This window comes from Pristiophorus japonicus, chromosome 11 (assembly GCF_044704955.1).
Source record: "Pristiophorus japonicus isolate sPriJap1 chromosome 11, sPriJap1.hap1, whole genome shotgun sequence".
NCBI lineage: Eukaryota > Metazoa > Chordata > Chondrichthyes > Pristiophoridae > Pristiophorus > Pristiophorus japonicus.
In genome coordinates, this window is record NC_091987.1 from 84,791,230 (window position 1) to 84,813,612 (window position 22,383).

Consider the following 22,383-nt stretch of genomic DNA (forward strand, 5'->3'; position numbering starts at 1 on the left):
CACCAATTCTGGCTGGGTTCAGTTTTACACTCTCTGGTTCCCCTCCCTCCCCACCCCTGAAGGTGCTGAGTCTGGCTGCATTAAGTTCCACATTCACTAGTTTCCCTCCCTCTCTTCCCCTAAAAGTGCTGACTCTGGCTTTGATGAAGGGGACCAGTGGATGTGGTGTATTTGGACTTCCAGAAGGTATTTGACAAGGTGCCACATAAAAGGTTACTGCACAAGATAAAAGTTCACGGGGTTGGGGGTAATATATTCGCATGGATAGAGGATTAGCTAACTAACAGAAAATAGAGAGTCGGGATAAATTCTCGGGTTGGCAATCAGTAACTAGTGGGGTGCCACAGGAATCCGTGTCGGGACCCCAACTATTTACAATTTATATTAACGACTTGGGTGAAGGGACCGAGTGTAATGTAGCCAAGGTAGGAGGAAATGCAATGTGCGAGGACACAAAAAACCTGCAAAACGACATAGACAGGCTAAGTGAGTGGGCAAAAATTTGGCAGATGGAGTATAATGTTGGAAAGTGTGAGGTTATGCACTTCGGCAGAAACAAAATGTGAAGAGCAAGTTATTATTTAAATGGAGAAAAATTTGCAGTCCAGTGGTACCTGGGGGGTCCTGCTGCATGAAACACAAAAGGTTAGTATGCAGGTACAGCAAGTGAACAGGAAGGCCAATAGAATCTTGGCCTTTATTGCAAAAGGGGATGGAGTATAAAAGCAGGGAAGTCTTACTACAGTTATACAGGGTATTGGTGAGGCCACACCAAGAATACTGTGTACAGTTTTGGTTTTCATATCTAAGAAAGGATATACTTGCTTTGGAGGAAGTTCAGAGAAGGTTCACGAGGTTGATTCCAGAGATGAGGGGGTTGACCTATGAGGAAAGGTTGAGAAGTTTGGGCCTCTGCTCATTGGAATTCAGAAGAATGAGAGGTGATCTTATCGAAACGTATAAGATTATGAGGGAGCTTGACAAGGTTGATGCAGAGAGGATGTTTCCACTGATATAGGGGAGACTAGAACTAGGGGCATAATCTTAGAATAAGGGGCCGCCCATTTAAAACTGAGATAAGGAGGAATGTCTTCCCTCAAAGGGTTGTAAATCTGTGCCATTTGCTGCCTCAGAGAGCTGTGGAAGCTGGCTCATTGAATAAATTTAAGACACTGGTTCCCCTCCCTCTCCTCTCCTCTCCTGATGGTGCTGACTCTGGCTGGGTTCAGTTCTACACTCACTGGTTCCACTCCCTCTCCTCCACTGAAGGTGCTGACTCTGTCTGGGTACAGTTCTACACTCACTGGTTACCCTCCCTCCCCTCCCCTGATGGTGCTGACTCTGGCTGGGTTCATTTCTACACTCACTCATTCCTCTCCTGCTGGTGCTGACTCTGACTGTGTTCAGTTCTACACTCACTGGATCCCCTCCCTCTCCTCCCCTGAAGGTGCTGACTCTGGCTGGGTTCAGTTCTACACTCACTGGTTCCCCTCCCTCTCTTCCCCTGAAGGTGCTTACTCTGGCTGGGTTCATTTCCACACTCACTGGTTCCCCTCCCTCTCCTCCACTGAAGGTGCTGACTCTGTCTGGGTACAGTTCTGCACTCACTGGTTCCCTTCCCTCTCCTCCCCTCATAGTGCTGACTGTGGCTGGGTTCAGTTCCATACTCACTGGTTCCCCTCCCTCCCCTGATGGTGCTGACTCTGGCTGGGTTCAGTTCTGCACTCACTGGTTCCTCTCCCTCTCTTCTCCTGAATGTGCTAGATCTGGCCGAGTTCAGTTCTATACTCATTTGTTCCCCTCCCTCTCCCTCCCCTGATGGTGCTGACTCTGGCTGGGTTTAATTCTACAATCACTGGTTTCCTCTCCCTCACCCTCCTCTGAAGTGCTGACTATCTTAGATCTGGTCCTGTGTAATGAGATAGGATTAATAATCAATCTCCGAATAAAGGACCCCCTTGGAATGATCATAGCATGGTTGAATTTCAAATTCAAATGGAGGGCGAGAAAATTGGATCTCAAACCAGCTTAAATGATGGAGATTGCAAAGATATGAGGGAAGATTTGGCTAAAGTCAACTGGGAAAATAGATTAAAATGTAGGACAGTTGATGAACAGTGGTGTCCATTTAAGGAAATATTTCGCAACTCTCAAGAAAAATATATTGCAGTGAGGAGGAAAAGGTGTAAAAGAAAAGATATCCATCCATGGCTAACCAAAGAAATAAAGGGCATACAAAGTGGCCAAACTATTGGGAGGACAGAAGATTGGGACGCTTCTAAAAGCCAGCAAAGAATGACTAAAAAAATGATTAAGAAAGGGAAGATAGACTATGAAAGTAAACTAGCACGAAATATAAAAACAAATAGCAAGAGTTTCTACAGGTATATAAAAAGGAAAAGAGTGGCTAAAGTAAATGTTGGTCCCTTTGAGGACGAAACCAGGGAATCAGTGATGGGGAACATGCAGATGGCAGAAAATCTGAACATATATTTTGTATCAGTCTTTATGGTTGTGGACACCAAAAATATCCCAACAGTGGATAGTCAAGGGGCTATAGCGGGGGAAGGAACTTACCACAATCATAAAGGAGGTAGTATTCGGACTAAAGGCGGACAAGTCCCCTGGACCTGATGCCTTACCTCCTAGAATCTTAAGAGAAGTGGCTGCAGAGATAGTGGATGCATTGTTTGTAATCTACCAACGTTCCCTGGATTCTGGGGCGGTCCCAGCAGATTGGAAAACTGCAAATGTAATGCCCCTATTTAAAAAAGGAGGCAGACAAAAAGCAGGAAACTATAGACCATTCGTCTAACATCTGTGGTTGGGAAAATCCTGGAGTCCAAGAAAGCAGTAGCGGATCATTTGGAAAAGCATGATTTGATCAAGCAGTCAGCATGGTTTTATGAAAGGGAAATCATGTTTGACAAATTTGCTGGAGTTCTTTGAAGATGTAACGAGCAGGGTGGATAAGGGGGAACCAGTGAATGTGGTGTATTTGGATTTCTAAAAGGCATTCGATAAGGGGCCACATGAGAGGTTACTGCACAAGATAAAAGCTCACAGGGTTGAGGGTAATATATTAGCATGGATACAAGATTGGCTAACTAACAGAAAACAGAGTCGGGATAAATGGGTCATTTTCCAGTTGGTAAACAGTGACTAGTGGGATGCCACAGGGATCGGTGCTGGGTGCCCAACTATTTACAATCTATATTAGTGACTTGGATGAAGGGACCGAGTGTAATGTAGCCAAGTTTGCTGACTACACAAAGATGGGTGGCAAAGCAAATCTGCAAAGGGATATAGACAGGCTAAGTGAGTGGGAAAAAACTGGCAGATGGAGTATAATGTGGGAAAATGTGAGGTTATTCACTTTGGCAGAAATAATAGAAAAGCAAATTATAATTTAAATCAAGAAATATTGTAAAGTGCCTGCAGTACAGAGGGACCTGGGGGTCCTTTTGCATGAAACACAAAAAGTTAGTGTGCAGGTACAGCAAGTAATCAGGAAGGCAAATAGAATGTTGGCCTTTATTGCAAATGGGATAGAGTAGAAACATAGAATATAGGTGCAGGAGTAGGCCATTTGGCCCTTCGAGCCTGCACCGCCATTCAATGAGTTCATGGCTGAACATGCAACTTCAGTACCCCATTCCTGCTTTCTCACCATACCCCTTGATCCCCCTAGTAGTAAGGACTACATGTAACTCCTTTTTGAATATATTTAGTGAATTGGTCTCAACAAATTTCTGTGGAAGAGAATTCCACAGGTTTACCACTTTCTGGGTGAAGAAGTTTCTCCTCATCTCGGTCCTAAATGGCTAACCCTTATCCTTAGACTGTGACCCCTGGTTCTGGACTTCCCCAACATTGGGAACATTCTTCCTGCATCTAACCTGTCTAAACCCATCAGAATTTTAAACGTTTCTATGAGGTCCCCTCTCATTCTTCTGAACTCCAGTGAATACAAGCCCAGTTGATCCAGTCTTTCCTGATACGTCAGTCCCGCCATCCTGGGAATCAGTCTGGTGAACCTTCGCTGCACTCCCTCAATAGCAAGAATGTCCTTCCTCAAGTTAGGAGACCAAAACTGTACATAATACTTCAGGTGTGGCTTCACCAAGGCCCTGTACAACTGTAGCAACACCTCCCTGCCCCTGTACTCAAATCCCCTCGCTATGAAGGCCAACATGCCATTTGCTTTCTTAACTGCCTGCTGTACCTGCATGTCAACCTTCAATGACCGATGTACCATGACACCCAGGTCTCGTTGCACCTCCCCTTTTCCTAATCTGTCACCATTCAGATAATAGTCTGTCTCTCTGTTTTTACCACCAAAGTGGATAACCTCACAGTATAAAAGCAGCTAAGTCCTGCTACAACTGTACAGGATATTGGTGAGGCCACACCTGGAGTACTGCGTACAGTTTTGGTCTCCGCATTTAAGAAAGGATATACTTGCATTGGAGGCGGTTCAGAGAAGGTCACTGGGTTGATTCCGGAGATGAGGGGGTTGACTTATGAGGATAAGTTGAGTTGGTTGGGCCTATACACATTAGCGTTCAGAAGAACGAGGGGTGATCTTATTGAAACTTATAAGATTATGAGGGGGCTCGACAAGGTGGATGTAGAGAGGACATTTCCACTCATCAGGGAACCTAAAACTAGGGGACATAGTCTCAGAATAAGGGGCCACCCATTTAAAACTGAGATGAGGAGAAATTTCTTCTCTCAGAGGGTTGGAAATCCATGGAATTCCCTGCCCCTGAGAGCTGTGGAAGCTGGGTCATTGAATATATTTAAGGTGAAGATAGACACATTTTTGAGCGATAAGGGAGTAAACGGTTATGGGGAGCGTACAGGGAAGTGGAGACGAGTCCATGATCGGATCAGCCATGACCTTATTGAATGGGGAGCAGGCTCGAGGGGCCAAATGGCCTACTCCTGCTCCTATTTTTTATGGTCTAACCTGTTTCCCCTCCACTCCCAGTTTTCACCACCGATTCTGGCTGCGTTCAGTTCCACACTCACTGGTTCCCCTCCCTCTCCTCCCCTGAAGGTGCTGACTCTGGCTGGGATCAGTTCTAAACTCACTGTTTCCCCTCTCTCCCATCAATATGCTGACTGTGGCTGGGATCAGTTCCACACTCGCTGGTTCCCCTCTCCTCGCCTGAAGACGCTGATTCTGTGTGGGTTCAGTTCCACACTCACTGGTTTCCCCTCCCCTGAAGGTGTTGACTCTCAGTTCTCTTTATTCACTTCGTCCCTGCACAAAGATGGCCGCGCATGCGCTGTGCTACTCACGGAATCAAGATAGCGGAGCACTGATTCTGCCTTCCTCCACCAAGATGGCCGCCGTTAGCCTGGGCCTATGACCGGTAGAAATCCCAGAAGCTGCAACCACCGATATTCCGGTAAACATTCCGGGCTTGCGGCGGGCACCGGTTGTTTATGAAGCCTCCCCTGCTCCCCGCTGGTCAATTACTCCGCTCCGTACCGCTGAAAAAGACACTTCTGAGGAGCATGTCCAAAACGTGTCACCTCTTCCAAAACCAGGCAGGGCCCGCGCCTGCGCATTGAGCTCCTGTAGTCTGGGTGCGACACATTCTCCCCCGCGGGGCATGCTGGGTAGATAAGACCATGAGACATTGGAGCAGGAGTGAGCCACCCGGCCCCCCCCCGAGCCTGCTCCCCATTCAATAAGATCATGGCTGATCTGATCAAAGACTCAGCTCCATTTTCCTGCCTGCTCCCCATAACCCTTTACTCCCTTATCACTCAAAAATCTGTCTATCTCCGCCTTAAATATATTCAGTGACCCAGCCTCCATGGCTCTCTGGGCCAGAGAATTCCACAGATTTACAACCCTCTGAGAGAAGCAATTCCTCCTCAGCTCAGTTTTAAATGGCCTGAGGAGAAAGGCTGCATTTGTAAATAGAACAAGATTTACTGTGATTGCATTGGGCACTGAACCATATTCATTCTGGCAGCTTTTGTTTGTTTCTGATAATCTTAATAACCCCTATACCTGAGCTGGAAATTAATATCCTGTATAAAAGTTGAATAAATTATCTTTGTTTCAAACACAGCGTGTCGAATATTTGATTCCTCCATGATCAGAGGAGACCAATCGGTGTTCCATTTTAGTGCTTTTTCTGAATCTAACTTTTAGCAATTCTCACCTAGTTCACCTTCTATCATAACAAACCCCAAACTTGTTCCGTTTGAGTACATGAGTTGTGGTTGTAGTAGACTTAACTGCAGTTTCTCACTTTAAACACAGCTGAAATCCTTTGAATCACCCCGTTATTGAACTGTCTTGCATAAGATTTGAAATCCGTTACTTTCTGTGTCAATTAACCCAGTTTTGGAACCGATTGAATTTAAAAAACTCATCCACACATTTTACACGTGATAGCCTGTGAAATATTCTAATATTTGTAATTGTCTTTTACACAAACTCCTTTCCCAAGCCACTGACTCCATCCCTCGCCCCAACTTCTTTCTGAGGCTGAACCAGACTTTTCACAGCCTTGGTGTCATACTTAACCCTGAAATAAGTTTTTGACCACATATCCACAACATAACTAAGATTGCCTATTTCCACTTCTGTAACATCGCCCGTCTTCGCCCCTGCCTCAACTCATCCACTGCTGAAGCCCTGATCCATGCCTTTGTTACTTCTGGTCTTGACTATTCCAATGCACTTCTCCCACATTCTACCCTACATAAACTAGAGTTGATCCAAAACTCGGCTGCCCATGTCCTAACAAGTCCAGCTCACCCATCACCCCTGTGCTCGCTGACTGACATTGGCTACTGGTTAAGCAACGCCTTGATTTCAAAATTCGAATACTTATTTTCAACTCCCTCCATGGCCTCGCCCCTCCCTAGCTCTGTAAACTCCTCCAGCCCCACATCTACTACCCCCCCCCCCCATCCCGCCCATGAGATATCTGTCTTCCTGAGCATCCCTAATTCTAATTGTTCAACCATTGGTGGTTTTGTTTGCTGTATCTTCTGTTGCCCAGGCCCCAAGTTCTGGAATGCCTAGCTTAAACCTTCCTGTCCAACCCGTGCTGTACGTGCCCAGGCAGTTTTTGATGGGATAGTGTAGAGCAAATTTTTCTCTGTATCTAGTGGACATAGTCTCAGAAAAAGGGGCCGCCAATTTAAAACTGAGATGAGGAGGAATTTATTTTCTCAGAGGGTTGTAAATCTGTGAATTTTCTACCCCAAAGAGCTGTGGAGGCTGGGTCATTGAATATATTTAAGGCCGTGATAGACAGATTTTTAAGCGATAAGTGAGTAAAGGGCTCTGGGGAGCGGGCAGGAAAGTGGAGCTGAGTCTATGATCAGACCAGCCATGATCTTATTGAATGGGGAGCAGGCTCGGGGTCCGGGTGGCCCACTCCCGCTCCTGTTTCTCATGGTCTCCACCCACCGAGCCTGTTTTTTTTCCTTGTCTCCAGTGCCCACTGATCATTATCCCACCATTCACACTCCATCCTAACTAATGTTGTTCTAACTTCTGCCAGTACCATTTGAATTCGGCCCATCCTCCCTGTTGTCTCTCTAATCTCTCCCTTCCCCTCTATCACAGACCTTCCCTGTTGTCCTTTCTCCCCCTCCCCCTTTCAGTGCTCCTTCAGGATCTGTTCTTTCCCAGCACTCTCCAGTTGTGACGGAGGGCCGCGGCCGCGGACCCGCCCCCTCTGACGCTGCCCACAGATGCTGCCTGAGCCGTGGACACTTCCAGTATCTTCTGTTTGTGTCGCCAGAGACACTTTCCCTTCAGCACCACGCGCCCTGGATTGTTCACCGATTGATTGATTGGTGCCGCGGCCGCGGCCCCGCCCCCCCCCACACTGATTGGCGCGGAGCAGCGCGCTGTGTGGGCTGGTGCCCCGCGCCGCCTCGCCATTGGCTGCGGGCTGAGTGCTGCGCGCGCGCGGGCGGTTGGCCGTTTGTTGGTGGGTTCCGCTCGCGGCCTTTGAACGCGAGGGCCCAGGTGAGGCGGGGCGGAGTTGTACGCAGGCGCGGGCCAGCCTATTGGCCGCGGATGAACGGACGTTTCGCCGCCGCCGTGGAGGATGGAGGAGCGGCCCGAGCAGCGCGCCCGGTCTCCCTGTGGACTCACGGACACGCGCGGGCAGCGAGATTTGGCCGCCGAGTTGGCGGGTGGCGGCTGCGGGGCACCTTTGGGTGGGGACGGGCCTTGGTTACTGTCGGGGGTTGCGGGGAGTTCGGCCGCCATCTTTGGGTAGCGTGGGACTGCCCGCCGCAAGGAGCGACAGCAGCAGGGCTTCCTCGACGTCACAATGCTTGCCATTGTCCCACTGCAGGGCAGGGAGCATGCGTGGCGGCCATCTTACTGCAGGGAGCCCATCAGGTGCAGGATGGGGACCAGTGATATGAATACATGAGAACATCCGATATAGGAGATGAATCGGCTTTTGGTCCCGCCATTCAATAAGATGATGGCTGCAACATCTAAAGTGGTTCTCCTTGGAGCTGTGAAGGTGCAGGGCAGGTTAAACAGAGGTGCTCACAATCAGGAACGCTTTAGATTGAGTCAGGTACCAGACTTATGTGTTCTGCTCACACAATCAGAATGGTTACAGCACGGAAGGCCATTCAGCCCATACAGCCCTTGTTGGCTCGCAGCTAGTCCCACTGCCCCGCCCTTTCCTCCGGCCCTGCAAATGTTTTCTTTCAGATAATTATACAACTCCCTTTTGAAAGCAGTGATTGAGTCTGCCTCCACCACCTTTTTCAGGCCGTGCATTCCAAATCGTAACCACTTGCTGCATAAATAAGATTTTTCTTACATCACCTTTGGTTCTTCTGCCAATTCGCTCATGTACCAGCAGGTTGGATGAACGAGTGAATCCCTTCACATACTCAGGGCAGTTGAACGGCCTCTCTCCATTGTCACGGCGTCGATGAGTTTCCAGTGCAGAGGGGCAATTGAATCCCTTCCCACAATCCCCACATTTCCACGGTTTCTCTGTGGTGCGGGTGTCCTTGTGTCTCTCCAAGTTGGATGATCAGTTGAAGCCTGATCCACACACAGAACATGTGTACGGTTTCTCCCCACTGTGAATGGTGCGATGTTTTTTCAGGCTGTGTAACTGGTTAAAGCTATTTTCACAGGCAGTGCACTGGAACACTCTCACTCGGGTGTGTGTGTGTCTCGTTCACCCCACCTACTGGTACACGAGCGAATTCACTGTCCTGTGTGTAGTTTCTTTGTGTGCCTTACCCGCAGTCTACCAAAGAGTGCACCATCGGAGCAGGCCGGGGAGCAGAAGGAGCAGCATGGCGGCCTGGCCCAGCAGTCTGTGTGGACCCTAGCCTGCGACCACCATTGGAGCAGAAAGAGAAGCATGGCAACCTAGCCCAGCAGACTGAGCGGCCCGCGGCCTGCGAGCACCATCGGAGCAGGCCAGCGAGTGGACGCAGCAGCATGGTGGCCTAGACCAGCAGTCTGAGCGGCCCCCGGCCTGCGACCAGCATTGAAGCAGGCCGGGGAGCGGAAGGAGCAGCGTGGCGGCGTACCACTCCAGGGAGCAGAATGTGCTGCAGCAGGTGAGCAATGGCAGTGAAAAGGGCCGTCACCAAGGTCCAGCTCAGTGATTGGAGCGTGGGCAGGTACAGCAGGAGCGGCGAGGTCGGGGTGAAGGAGTGGCGAGAAATTGTAGAGGGACGTAATCGGGGCCCAAGAGAGGCGCAAGTTCAGGGCCTAGAAGAGACGAGGACCCAGGTGCAGCATGGACCAGTCCACACTGCGATTTGTGTGCACACTAGGTCCGTGCAGCAGAGCTGGTCTCCAGTTGTCTTGATTAATCCTTGCCACTGGACCAAGACCTAGCTCTGTCAAGGCCGTGTGGTGGCTGGCATGCAACGGTCACCACACGTTAAAAATTCCACGCACAGGCATCTTCCAGCCTTCAAGATTTAGTTTGGACCTGGAATTTTAGGTCCTTCATTGAAACTCGTATGAACTTTTTAACATGGAAGCAAGTCATCCTCGATTCGAGGGACTGCCTATGATGATGATGATCTTCTGCCAATCACCATAAATCTGTCTCCTCTGGTTCTCAACCCTTCTGCCAGCGGGAACAGTATCTCTCTATCTAATCTGTCTGGACCACTCATGATTTGGAACACCTCTATCAACTCTGCTCTCAACCATCTCTGCTCAAAGAAGAACAACCCCAGCTTCTCCAGTCTATCCATGTAACTGAAGTCCCTCATCTCATGAATCATTTTTGTCAATCTTTTCTGCACCCTCTCTAAGACCTTCACATCCTAATGTGCGGTGCCCAGAATTGGATACAATGCTCCAGTTGAGGCTGAACTAATGTTTTACAAAGGTTCATCATAACCTCCTTGCTTTTGTATGCCTTGCCTCTGTGATGCACAGGATCCTGTAAATTTTTTAACTGCTTTCTCAACCTGTCCTGCCACCTTCAGCGATTTGTGTGCGTAAACCCGCTCACTGTTCATGCAGCCCCTTTAGGATTGTACCCTTTAGTTTATGTTGCCTCTACTCGTTCATTTATTCATGCTTCTCTAATTTTATTTCTTAACTCAGATTCACGGCCTCAATTTATTACCTCCTCTGAGCCCCTCAACTTAATCTGGCAGCATAATGTTGGCGAGTGGTGATTGATTGCCCTGGGAATCAACAGGAAGGGAGCTCAGAGATCGGTGGTGTTATGCTCATTATAAAGTAATGCAACTGAGTACTGTAGACAATGAGTAAGTGTGACCTGAGCTCCTTTATTCAGACTCCAAAGTGTTGGTACAGTGTGGGAGGCCAGCTTATATACAGTGCTCCCAAGGGATGCTGGGATCCAACAGGTAAGCCCTCTGGTGGCAGTATTATACAGGTTGTCTGGGGTTGCATACATGACATCACTCCCTCCCAAAGTCAATAGTACTCTTATTTACAGGGTGAGACGATTTGAGGCTTTTCACTCACTTGTCGATCGTCTCGGTACAAATGCAGTTGTGGGTGAGTTGGTTGGTTCTTCGCTGGGCTGCTGGACAGCTGCCCTTGCCGGGCTGCTGGGGATGGTGAGTTCAGTTTCGTGGTCAACCGTGATGTCGGTTGTCGCTTGTGTATATGTTGGAGGGTCGAAGTTGGTGGTGTCCTCATCAGGTTGCTCATGGCTGTTTGTGAATCGCAGTTGGGTTTGGTCCAAATGATTTCTGCACATTGGTCCATTGGCAAGTTTGACCTGAAACACCTGACTCCCTGCTTTGGCTATGACAGTGCCAACAAACCATTTGGGACCATGTCCACAATTGAGTACAAATACAGGGTAATTGACGTCAATATCACGTGATAAGTCTGCATGATCATGGTACCTGCTTCATTGATGCCACCTATCCTCGATGTGATCATGGAGATCAGGGTGGACAAGAGAGAGCCTTGTTTTGAGCGCCCTTTTCATGAGCAGTTTGGCTGGGGGAACCCCCGTGAGTGAGGGGGGTCTGGTGCGGTAGCTGAGCAGGACTTGGGACAGGCGGGTTGCAGGGAGCCTTCCGATAAGCATTTCAAACTTTGCTTGATGGTCTGCACTGCCCGTTCTGCCTGACCGTTGGATGTGGGCTTGAACGGGGCAGATGTGAAGTGCTTGATCCCATTGCGGGTCATGAATTCCTTGAATTCAGCACTGGTGATGTACGACCCATTGTCGCTGACAAGGAAATCGGGCAGACTGTGTGGCAAATATGGCTTGAAGGCTTTCGATGGTGGCAGTGGATGTGCTTACAGACAATATTACACATTCAATCCATTTTTAAGCATCCACAACAACCAAAAACATTTTGCCTCGGAACGGGCCTGCAAAGTCATTGTGGATCCTCGACCATGGTTTGGAGGGCCATGACCACAAACTTAGTGGTGCCTCTCTGGGTGTATTGCTCAGTTGAGAGCAAGTGTTGCATTGGCGCATGCATGACTCTAAGTCTGCGTCGATGCCGGGCCACCACACATGGGATGTGGCTATAGCTTTCATCATTACTATGCCTGGGTGGGTACTGTGTAGATCGTGTATGAACATTTCCCTGCCTTTCTTAGGCAAAACCACGCGATTACCCCACAAAAGAGAGTCCGCCTGTATGGACATTTCGTCGTTGCACTGCTGGAACGGCTTGATCTCTTCATGCCTCTCCGCTGGGATGCTCTACCAGCTCCCATGGAGGACACTGTTTTTTACAAGGGACAGTAAAGGATCCTGGCTGGTCCAGGTCCTGATCTGGCCGGCGGTAACATAGAAACATAGAAAATATGTGCAGGAGCAGGCCATTCAGCCCTTCCAGCCCGCACCACCATTCAACGAGTTCATGGCTGAACATGAAACTTCAGTACCCCCTTCCTGCTTTCTCGCCATACCCCTTGATCCCCCGAGTAGTAAGGACTTCATCTAACTCCCTTTTGAATATGTTTAGTGAATTGGCCTCAACTACTTTCTGTGGTAGAGAATTCCACAGGTTCACCACTCTCTGGGAATCAAAAAGTGACATCACAGCCAATGGGGTAAATGATTGGCTGGTGATTGGTGAGTAGCTTTTCTTTTTCTTTTTTATATCAGTAAGTGAACTTTAGCATTGTTACTACCAATTTAAGTGCATCTAAAGGTTAAGACATGGCAGGAGAGCTCGGTCACGAGATATGCTCCTCCTGTACCATGTGGGAACTCGGGGACACTTCCGGTGTCCCTGGGCACTACGTGTGTGGGAAGTGTATCCGCCTCGAGCTCTTGATGGTCCGCGTTGCGGAATTGGAGCTGAGGGTGGATTCACTCTGGAGCATCCACGATGCTGAGAATGACGTGAGTATCACGTGTAGTGAGTTGGTCTTACCGCAGGAGAAGGGTCCACAGCCAGATAGGGAATGGAAGACCAGCAGGAAGAGTAGTGCAAGAAAGATAGTGCAGGGGTCCCCTGTGGTCATCCCCCTGCTAAACAGATACACTGCTTTGAGTACTGTTGGGGGGGATGACTCATCAGGGGAGGGCAGCAGCAGCCAAGTTCATGGCACTGTGGCTGGCTCTGCTGCACAGAAGGGCAGGAAAAAGATTGGGAGCGTGATAGTGATAGGGGATTCGATGGTGAGGGGAATAGATAGGCGTTTCTGCGGCCGCAACTGAGACTCCAGGATGGTATGTTGCCTCCCTGGTGCAAGGGTCAAGGATGTCTCGGAGCGGGTGCAGGACATTCTGAAATGGGAGGGAGAACAGCCAGTTGTCATGGTGCACATTGGTACCAACGACATAGGTAAAAAAAAGGGATGAGGTCCTACGAAAAGAATTTAAGGAGCTAGGAGCTAAATTAAAAAGTAGGACCTCAAAAGTAGTAATCTCGGGATTGCTACCAGTGCCACATGTTAGTCAGAGTAGGAATCGCAGGATAACGCAGATGAATACGTGGCTTGAGCAGTGGTGCAGCAGGGAGGGATTAAAATTCCTGGGGCATTGGAACTGGTTCTGGGGGAGGTGGGACCAGTAAAAACCGGACGGTCTGCACCTGGCCAGGACCAGAAGCAATGTCCTAGGGGAAGTGTTTGCTAGTGCTGTTGGGGAGGAGTTAAACTAATATTGCAGGGGGATGGGAACCTATGCAGGGAGACAGAGGGAGACAAAAATGAGGCAAAAGCAAAAGACAGAAAGGAGATGAGGAAAAGTGGAGGGCAGAGAAACCCAAGGCAAAGAACAAAAAGGGCCACTGTACAGCAAAATTCTAAAAGGACAAAGGGTGTTAAAAAAGCAAGCCTGAAGGCTTTGTGTCTTAATGCAAGGAGTATCCGCAATAAGGTGGATGAATTAAGTGTGTAAATAGATGTTAACAAATATGATGTGATTGGGATTACGGAGACGTGGCTCCAGGATGATCAGGGCTGGGAACTCAACATCCAGGGGTATTCAACATTCAGGAAGGATAGAATAAAAGGAAAAGGAGGTGGGGTAGCATTGCTGGTTAAAGAGGAGATTAATGCAATAGTTAGGAAAGACATTAGCTTGGATGATGTGGAATCTATATGGGTAGAGCTGCAGAACACTAAAGGGCAAAAAACGTGAGTGGGAGTTGTGTACAGACCTCCAAACAGTAGTAGTGATGTTGGGGAGGGCATCAAACAGGAAATTAGGAGTGCATGCAATAAAGGTGCAGCAGTTATAATGGGTGACTTTAATATGCACACAGATTGGGCTAGCCAAACTGGAAGCAATACGGTGGAGGAGGATTTCCTGGAGTGCATAAGGGATGGTTTTCTAGACCAATATGTCGAGGAACCAACTAGGGGGGAGGCCATCTTAGACTGGGTGTTGTGTAATGAGAGAGGATTAATTAACAATCTCATTGTGCGAGGCCCCTTGGGGAAGAGTGACCATAATATGGTGGAATTCTGCATTAGGAGGGAGAATGAAACAGTTAATTCAGAGACCATGGTCCAGAACTTAAAGAAGGGTAACTTTGAAGGTATGAGGCGTGAATTGGCTAAGATAGATTGGCGAATGATACTTAAGGGATTGACTGTGGATGGGCAATGGCAGACATTTAGAGACCGCATAGATGAATTACAACAATTGTACATTCCTGTCTGGCGTAAAAATAAAAAAGGGAAGGTGGCTCAACCATGGCTATCTCGGGAAATCAGGGATAGTATTAAAACCAAGGAAGTGGCATACAAATTGGCCAGAAATAGCAGCGAACCTGGGGACTGGGAGAAATTTAGAACTCAGCAGAGGAGGACAAAGGGTTTGATTAGGGCAGGGAAAATGGAGTACGAGAAGAAGCTTGCAGGGAACATTAAGGCGGATTGCAAAAGTTTCTATAGGTATGTAAAGAGAAAAAGGTTAGTAAAGACAAACATAGGTCCCCTGTAGTCAGAATCAGGGGAAGTCATAACGGGGAACAAAGAAATGGCAGACCAATTGAACAAGTACTTTGGTTCAGTATTCACTAAGGAGGACACAAACAAACTTCCGGATATAAAAGGGGTCAGAGGGTCTAGTAAGGAGGAGGAACTGAGGGAAATCTTTATTAGTCGGGAAATTGTGTTGGGGAAATTGATGGGATTGAAGGCCGATAAATCCCCAGGGCCTGATGGACTGCATCCCAGAGTACTTAAGGAGGTGGCCTTGGAAATAGCGGATGCATTGACAGTCATTTTCTAACATTCCATTGACTCTGGATCAGTTCCTATCGAGTGGAGGGTAGCCAATGTAACCCCACTTTTTAAAAAAGGAGGGAGAGAGAAAGCAGGGAATTATAGACCGGTCAGCCTGACCTCAGTAGTGGGTAAAATGATGGAATCAATTATTAAGGATGTCATAGCAGCGCATTTGGAAAATGGTGACATGATAGGTCCAAGTCAGCATGGATTTGTGAAAGGGAGATCATGCTTGACAAATCTTCTGGAATTTTTTGAGGATGTTTCCAGTAAAGTGGACAAAGGAGAACCAGTTGATGTGGTATATTTGGACTTTCAGAAGGCTTTCGACAAGGTCCCACACAGGAGATTAATGTGCAAAGTTAAAGCACATGGGATTGGGGGTAGTGTGCTGACGTGGATTGAGAACTGGTTGTCAGACAGGAAGCAAAGAGTAGGAGTAAATGGGTACTTTTCAGAATGTCAGGCAGTGACTAGTGGGTACCGCAAGGTTCTGTGCTGGGGCCCCAGCTGTTTTCATTGTACATGATTTAGACGAGGGGATTAAATGTAGTATCTCCAAATTTGCGGATGACACTAAGTTGGGTGGCAGTGTGAGCTGCGAGGAAGATGCTATGAGGCTGCAGAGTGACTTGGATAGGTTAGGTGAGTGGGCAAATGCGTGGCAGATGAAGTATAATGTGGAATTCCATCCAGTTTGACTTTTAGCATGATCGGTGGCCATTTCGTGGTGAAGGTAATCAGTACATTACCCCCAATACCATGTGCTTTAATTTTGCACACCAATCTCTTGTGTGGGACCTTGTCAAAGCCTTTTGAAAGTCCAAATACACATCCACTGGTTCTCCCTTGTCCACTCTACTAGATGCACCCTCAAAAAATTCCAGAAGATTTGTCAAGCATGATTTCCCTTTCATAAATCCATGCTGACTTGGACCAATCTATCACTGCTTTCCAAATGCGCTGCTATTTCATCCTTAATGATTGATTCCAACATTTTCCCCATTACTGATGTCAGGCTAACCGGTCTGTAATTACCCGTTTTCACTCTCCCTCTTTTTTTAAAAAGTGGTGTTACATTAGCAACCCTCCAGTCCATCGGAACTGATACAGAGTTGATAGATTGTTGGAAAATTACCAATGCATCCGCTATTTCTTGGGACACTTCCTTAATTACTCTGGGATGTAGACTATCAGGCCTTGGGGATTTACCGGCCTTCAATCCCGTCAATTTCCCAAACACAATTTCCCGCCTAATAAGGATATCCTTCAGTTCCTCCTTCTCTAGCCCCTCGGTCTCCTGGTACATCCGGAAGGTTATTTGTGTCTTCCTTTGTGAAGACAGAACGAAAGTATTTGTTCAATTGGTCAGCCATTTCTTTGTTCCCTATTATAAATTCACTCGAATCCGACTGCAAGGGATCTATGTTTGTCTTCACTAATCTTTTTCTCTTCACATATCTATGGACGCTTTTGCAGTCAGTTTTTATGTTTCCAGCAAGCTTCCCCCTCTTAATTAAACCCTTTATCCTCCTCTGCTGAATTCTAAATTTCTCCCAGTCCTCCAGTTTGCTGCTTTTTCTGGCTAATTTATATGACAATGAGTAACTGTGACCTAAGCTCCTTTATTCCGACTCCAGAGTGCTGGTACAGTGTGGGAGACCTGCTTATATACAGTGCTCCTAAGGGATGCTGGGATCCCTTAGGACTCCAACAGGTAAGCCGTCTGCTGGTAGTATGCAACCCCAGGCAACCTGTATAATACATGACAGGTGGGCCAAGGCAGCAGCGTGTTCTGCGACCAATCGCGCTGATTGAGGGTTGGATCCTGAGTCGGACTGTCAGGTGAGTCAGTGTGAACCCCTCTTAAAGAATTTATCTTTTCACAGTTAACTCGAGGTTTGTTTTGGCAACATAAGAGGTGAACATTTGTCAGTATTTTGTTTCCCTGGAGTTCCTATTATGAGTTCCAGGCACTTCAGTGCCAAGTCGAATAAAAATTGAAAAGATCATTCATTTCCCTCTTAGCATGTCACTGTTAGTTAAAGGAACAGAGATTGATTTCCCCTTATTATGCATTCGTAGTAGTTAAAGTAACAGCCTTCCTATTGGTAGTGAGTCACATTCTGTGCTGGAGGAGATGGCTGGTGGTTTCAGTCTTTAAAATACTCCTCCACTTGTTGAAATTCCTCCAAAGTATCACCCCTGTCTATCTCTGTAGCTTCCTCCAGCCCAGCAACCCTCTTAACAATTTGGGTTTGTTTTCTTTGAAACAGAGGAGACTGAAGGGAGACGTTATTGAGGTGTATAAAATTATGAGGGGTCTAAATAGAGTGCATAGAAAGGACCTATTTCCGCTCGCAGAGGGGGGTCAACAACCAGGGGGCATAGATTTAAAGTAATTGGTAGGAGGTTTAGAGGGGAAATTTCTTCACCTAGAGAGTGGTGGGGGGTCTGGTACTCACTGCCTGAAAGGTTGGTAGAGGCAGAAACCCTCATCACATTTAAAAAATACTTGGATGAAGTACTGTAACCTACAAGGCTATGGACAAAGAGCTGGAAAGTGGGATTAGGCTGGATATCTCTCTGTCGGCCTGTGCAGACACGATGGGCCTAAATGGCCTCCTTCCATGCTGTAAATTTCTATGCTTATATAATGAGAAACAATTTACAGTGTCGGGGATCTGTGTTGCTGTTAGTTAAAAGGTACAGAGATTGATTTACCCTCATTATGCATCCTTAGTCATTAAACAAAAACCTTTCCTGTTTGCAGTGAGTCACATTCTGCACTGGGAGAGACAGCTGGTGGCCTCAACCTTTAAAATACTCCATGTCCAAGTCCCACCAAGGCCTCGCCCCTCACTATCTCTGTAATCTCCTCCAGCCCACCAACTCTCTTAATAAGGAGAAACAATTTTCAGTGTCAGAAGGCTCGGTAACCAGAGGTCACCGATTTAAGTGATTGGCAAATGAACCAGATGCTACACGAGGGGGAAAAATTAAGCAGCCAGATGTTATGGCCTGGAATGCACTGCCTGTCAGGGAGATGGAAGCAGATTCATGTTACTTTGAAAAGAGATAAATATTTGATTTGGAAAGATTTGCAGGGTTATGAGGCAAGAGCAGTGGAGTGGCTTGCATCCTCGTGTCTGAAGAGAAGTAGCGGTAGGGATAGTGGATGCACTGGTTGTAATTTACCAAAATTCCCTCGATTCTGGGTAGGTCCCAGCAAATTGGAAAACTGCAAATGTAACGCCCCTATTTAAAAAAGGAGGCAGACAAAAAGCCTAACATCTGTGGTTGGGAAAGTGTTGGAGTCCATTATTAAAGAAGCAGTAACAGGACATTTGGAAAAACAAAGTTGGGTCAGGCAGAGTCAGCATGGATTTATGAAGGGGAAGTCATGTTTGACAAATTTGCTGGAATTCTTTGAGGATGTAACGAACAGGGTGGATAAAGTGGAACCAGTGGATATGGTGTATTTGGACTTCCAGCAGGCATTTGACAAGGTGCTACATAAAAGGTTACTGCACAAGATAAAAGTTCATGGGGTTGGGGGTAACATATCAGCATGGATAGAGGATTGGTGAACTAACAGAAAACAGAGAGGTGGGATAACTGGTTCATTGTCTGGTTGACCATCAGTAACTAGTGGGGTGCCGCAGGGATCAGTGCTGGGGTCTCAACTATTTACAATGTATATTAGTTACTTGGATGAAGGGACCGAGTGTAACACGGCCAAATTTTCTGATGATACAAAGATGGGTGGGAAAGCAAGTTGTAAGGAGGACACAAATAATCTACAAATGGATATCGATAGGCTCAATGAGCTGGCAAAAATCTGGCAGATGGACTATAATGTGGTAAAATGTCAGGTTATCCTCTTTGGTAGGAAAAATAAAAAAGTAAATTATTATTCAAATGTGACAATTACAAAATGCTGTAGTACAGAAGGATCTGGGGGTTCTTGGACATGAAACTCAAAAAGTTAGTATGCAGGTACAGCAAGTAATCAGGAAGGCAAATGGAATGCTGGGGGATGGTATAAAAGTAGGGAAGTCCTGCTACAACTGCACAGGGCATTGGTAAGACCACACCTGGAGTACTGCGCACAGTTTAGGTCTGGACTTGTCTCCATTCCCGTGCCAAGGGGATTGCTGCACCAGACGGGAGGGGCAACATTTGGGGACACAGATTCCCCACCAATTCCCATTCCCCTTCTTTCTGGTGGATAATGGAGGGATCACTGTGTGTAATGTGCAAGTCAGTAAGAATTGTCAGTAAGCTCTTTCTAATTGGAGATTTTATTCAGTGGAAACTTTGACACGATTGTAGATTTTATACCAAAGATCAATTTAAAATTAAAGTAAATGTTCATAATTTTATTCCAAACTAACTTTCTGTTGAGAGTTGCTGAATTAAGGGGAAAGATAACACACAGCGTTTCTTAAATGGACACTGCAGCCTCGAGAACACAATCAGCAATATATCCAGAATATTAAAGTCCAGCCCAGTTATAGGGTTATTAACATCAGCAGAAACAAACCCCAATTGTCAGAATGAACATGGTTCAGTCAGGATGTGATTAACAGCAGTAATAACAGCAGATTCCAACCCCTGCAGTCATTTGTGAACTCGCTGGTGTGTCAGCAGGTTGGATGACCGAGTGAATCCCTTCCCACACTCAGAGCAGGTGAATGGCCTCTCCCCAGTGTGAACTCGCTGGTGTCTCAGCAGGGTGGATGACTGAATGAATGCCTTCCCACACTCAGAGCAGGTGAATGGCCTCTCCCCAGTGTGAACTAGCCGGTGTGTCAGCAGGTGGGTTGAACAAGTGAATCCCTTCCCACACTCAGAGCAGGTGAACGGCCTCTCCCCAGTGTGAACTCGCTGGTGTGACTGTAGATGGGATAATCGAGTGAATCCCTTCCCACACTCACAGTAGGTGAACGGCCTCTCCCCAGTGTGACTGCGTCGATGAACTTCCAGCTCACATGGTTTTCTGAATCCCTTCCCACAGTCACCACATTTCCACGGTTTCTCCGTGGTGCGGGTATCCTTGTGACTCTCCATGTTTGGACGATCAGTTGAAGCCTCACCCACGCACACAACACGTTTACAGTTTCTCTGCAATTTGAATGGTGCAATGTTCATTTAGGCTGTGCAACTGGCTAAAGCTCTTTCCACACTCACTCGGGTGTGTGTGTCTCGGTGCTTTTCCAGTCACACTGATATTTGAAATCTTTACCCACAGGCAGAACAGACAAACATTCCTCCTTCCACTTTCAAAGGCCGATGATATTCAGGTCCTGATGAATCGTTTGACTCCATCAGATATTGACGCAACGTTTGATTTGTGTTTCCTGTCTGAAAATCTAACCTTCTAAAAAGCTGTGAAAGGAGATAACAAAACTCATCACTGTCAGTCCAAGACAGAAATTCAGAATAGACACATCAAGTTTCCATGGAACATTCTTTCCTCTCTTGTTCTTCCAAAGCTGTAAATGCCTGTCGCACACATTGTCCCTCCTGCTGTGCTGAAATCCAAATCAACACACATTTCTAGACTGTTTCTCCTCCACTCCCAGTTTTCACCACCAATTCTGGCTGGGTTCAGAAATACACTCACTCACTGGTACACTTCCTTCTCCTCACCTGCAGCTGCTGACACTGGCTGGGTTCAGTTCTACACTCACTGGTGTCTCTCCCTCTCCTGCCCTGAAAGTAAAGACTCCGGCTGGGTTCAGTTCTACACTCACTGGTTCTCCTCTCCTAAAGGAGCTGACTCTGGCTGTGTTCAGGTCTACACTCATAAGAACATAAGAATTAGGAACAGGAGTAGGCCATATAACCCCTCGAGCCTGCTCCGCCATTCAACAAGATCATGACTGATCTGGCCGTGGACTCAGCTCCACTTACCCGTCCGCTCCCCATAACCCTTAATTCCCTTATTGGTTAAAAATTTATCTATCTGTGACTTGAATACATTCAATGAGCTAGCCTCAACTGCTTCCTTGGGCAGAGAATTCCACAGATTCACAACACTCTGGGAGGAGAAATTCCTCCTCAACTCGGTTGTAAATTGGCTCCCCCGTATTTTGAGGCTGTGCCCCCTAGTTCGAGTCTCCCCGACCAGTGGAAACAACCTCTGTGCCTCTATCTTGTCTATCACTTTCATTATTTTAAATGTTTCCATAAGATCACCCCTCATCCTTCTGAACTCCAACGAGTAAAGACCCAGTCTACTCAATCTATCATCATAAGGTAACCCCGCCTCATCTCCGGAATCAGCCCAGTGAATCGGCTCTGTAGCCCCTCCAAAGCTAGTATATCCTTCCTTAAGTAAGGTGACCAAAACTGCACGCAGTACTCCAGCTGCGGCCTCACCAATACCCCATACAGTTACATAGAAACATAAAAAATAGGTGCAGGAGTAGGCCATTCAGCTCTTCTAGCCTGCACCGCCATTCAATGAGTTCATGGCTGAACATGCACTTCAGTACCCCCTTCCTGCTTTCTCGCCATAACCCTTGATCCCCCGAGTAGTAAGGACTTCATCTAACTCCCTTTTGAATATAGTTAGTGAATTGGCCTCAACTACTTTCTGTGGCAGAGAATTCCACAGGTTCACCACTCTCTGGGTGAAGAAGTTTCTCCTTATCTCGGTCCTAAATGGCTTACCCCTTATCCTTAGACTGTGACCCCTGGTTCTGGACTTCCCCAACATTGGGAACATTCTTCCTGCATCTAACCTGTCTAAACCCGTCAGAATTTTAAACGTTTCTATGAGGTCCCCTCTCATTCTTCTGAACTCTAGTGAATACAAGCCCAGTTGATCCAGTCTTTCTTGATAGGTCAGTCCCACCATCCCGGGAATCAGTCTGGTGAATCTTCGCTGCACTTCCTCAATAGCAAGAATGTCCTTCCTCAAGTTAGGAGACCAAAACTGTACACAATACTCCAGGTGTGGTCTCACCAAGGCCCTGTACAACTGTAGCAACACCTCCCTGCCCCTGTACTCAAATCCCCTCGCTATGAAGGCCAACATGCCATTTGCTTTCTTAACATCCTGCAGTACCTGCATGCCAACCTTCAATGACTGATGTACCATGACACCCAGGTCTCGTTGCACCTCCCCTTTTCCTAATCTGTCACCATTCAGATAATAGTCTGTCTCTCTGTTTTTACCACCA

The 22,383-nt window shown here is 47.2% G+C and overlaps 2 protein-coding genes across 3 annotated transcripts in view; both read right to left on the bottom strand.

Moving 5' to 3' along the window:
• Positions 1–22,383, bottom strand: part of LOC139276125 (NXPE family member 3-like) — a 742,865-nt gene that overhangs the window by 78,758 nt on the left and 641,724 nt on the right. The window lies entirely within an intron of this gene.
• The window catches only part of LOC139276124 (zinc finger protein 850-like), a 226,213-nt gene that overhangs the window by 1,742 nt on the left and 202,088 nt on the right, over positions 1–22,383 (bottom strand). The window contains exon 3 of one of the 2 annotated variants that reach the window (XR_011595818.1): positions 20,529–20,581. The exons of the other annotated variant lie outside the window; for it this stretch is intronic. The gene's annotated coding sequence lies outside the window, so the exon portion shown is untranslated. Of the gene's footprint in view, positions 1–20,528; positions 20,582–22,383 lie in introns of those variants that run through there. 2 annotated transcript variants of the gene reach the window in all.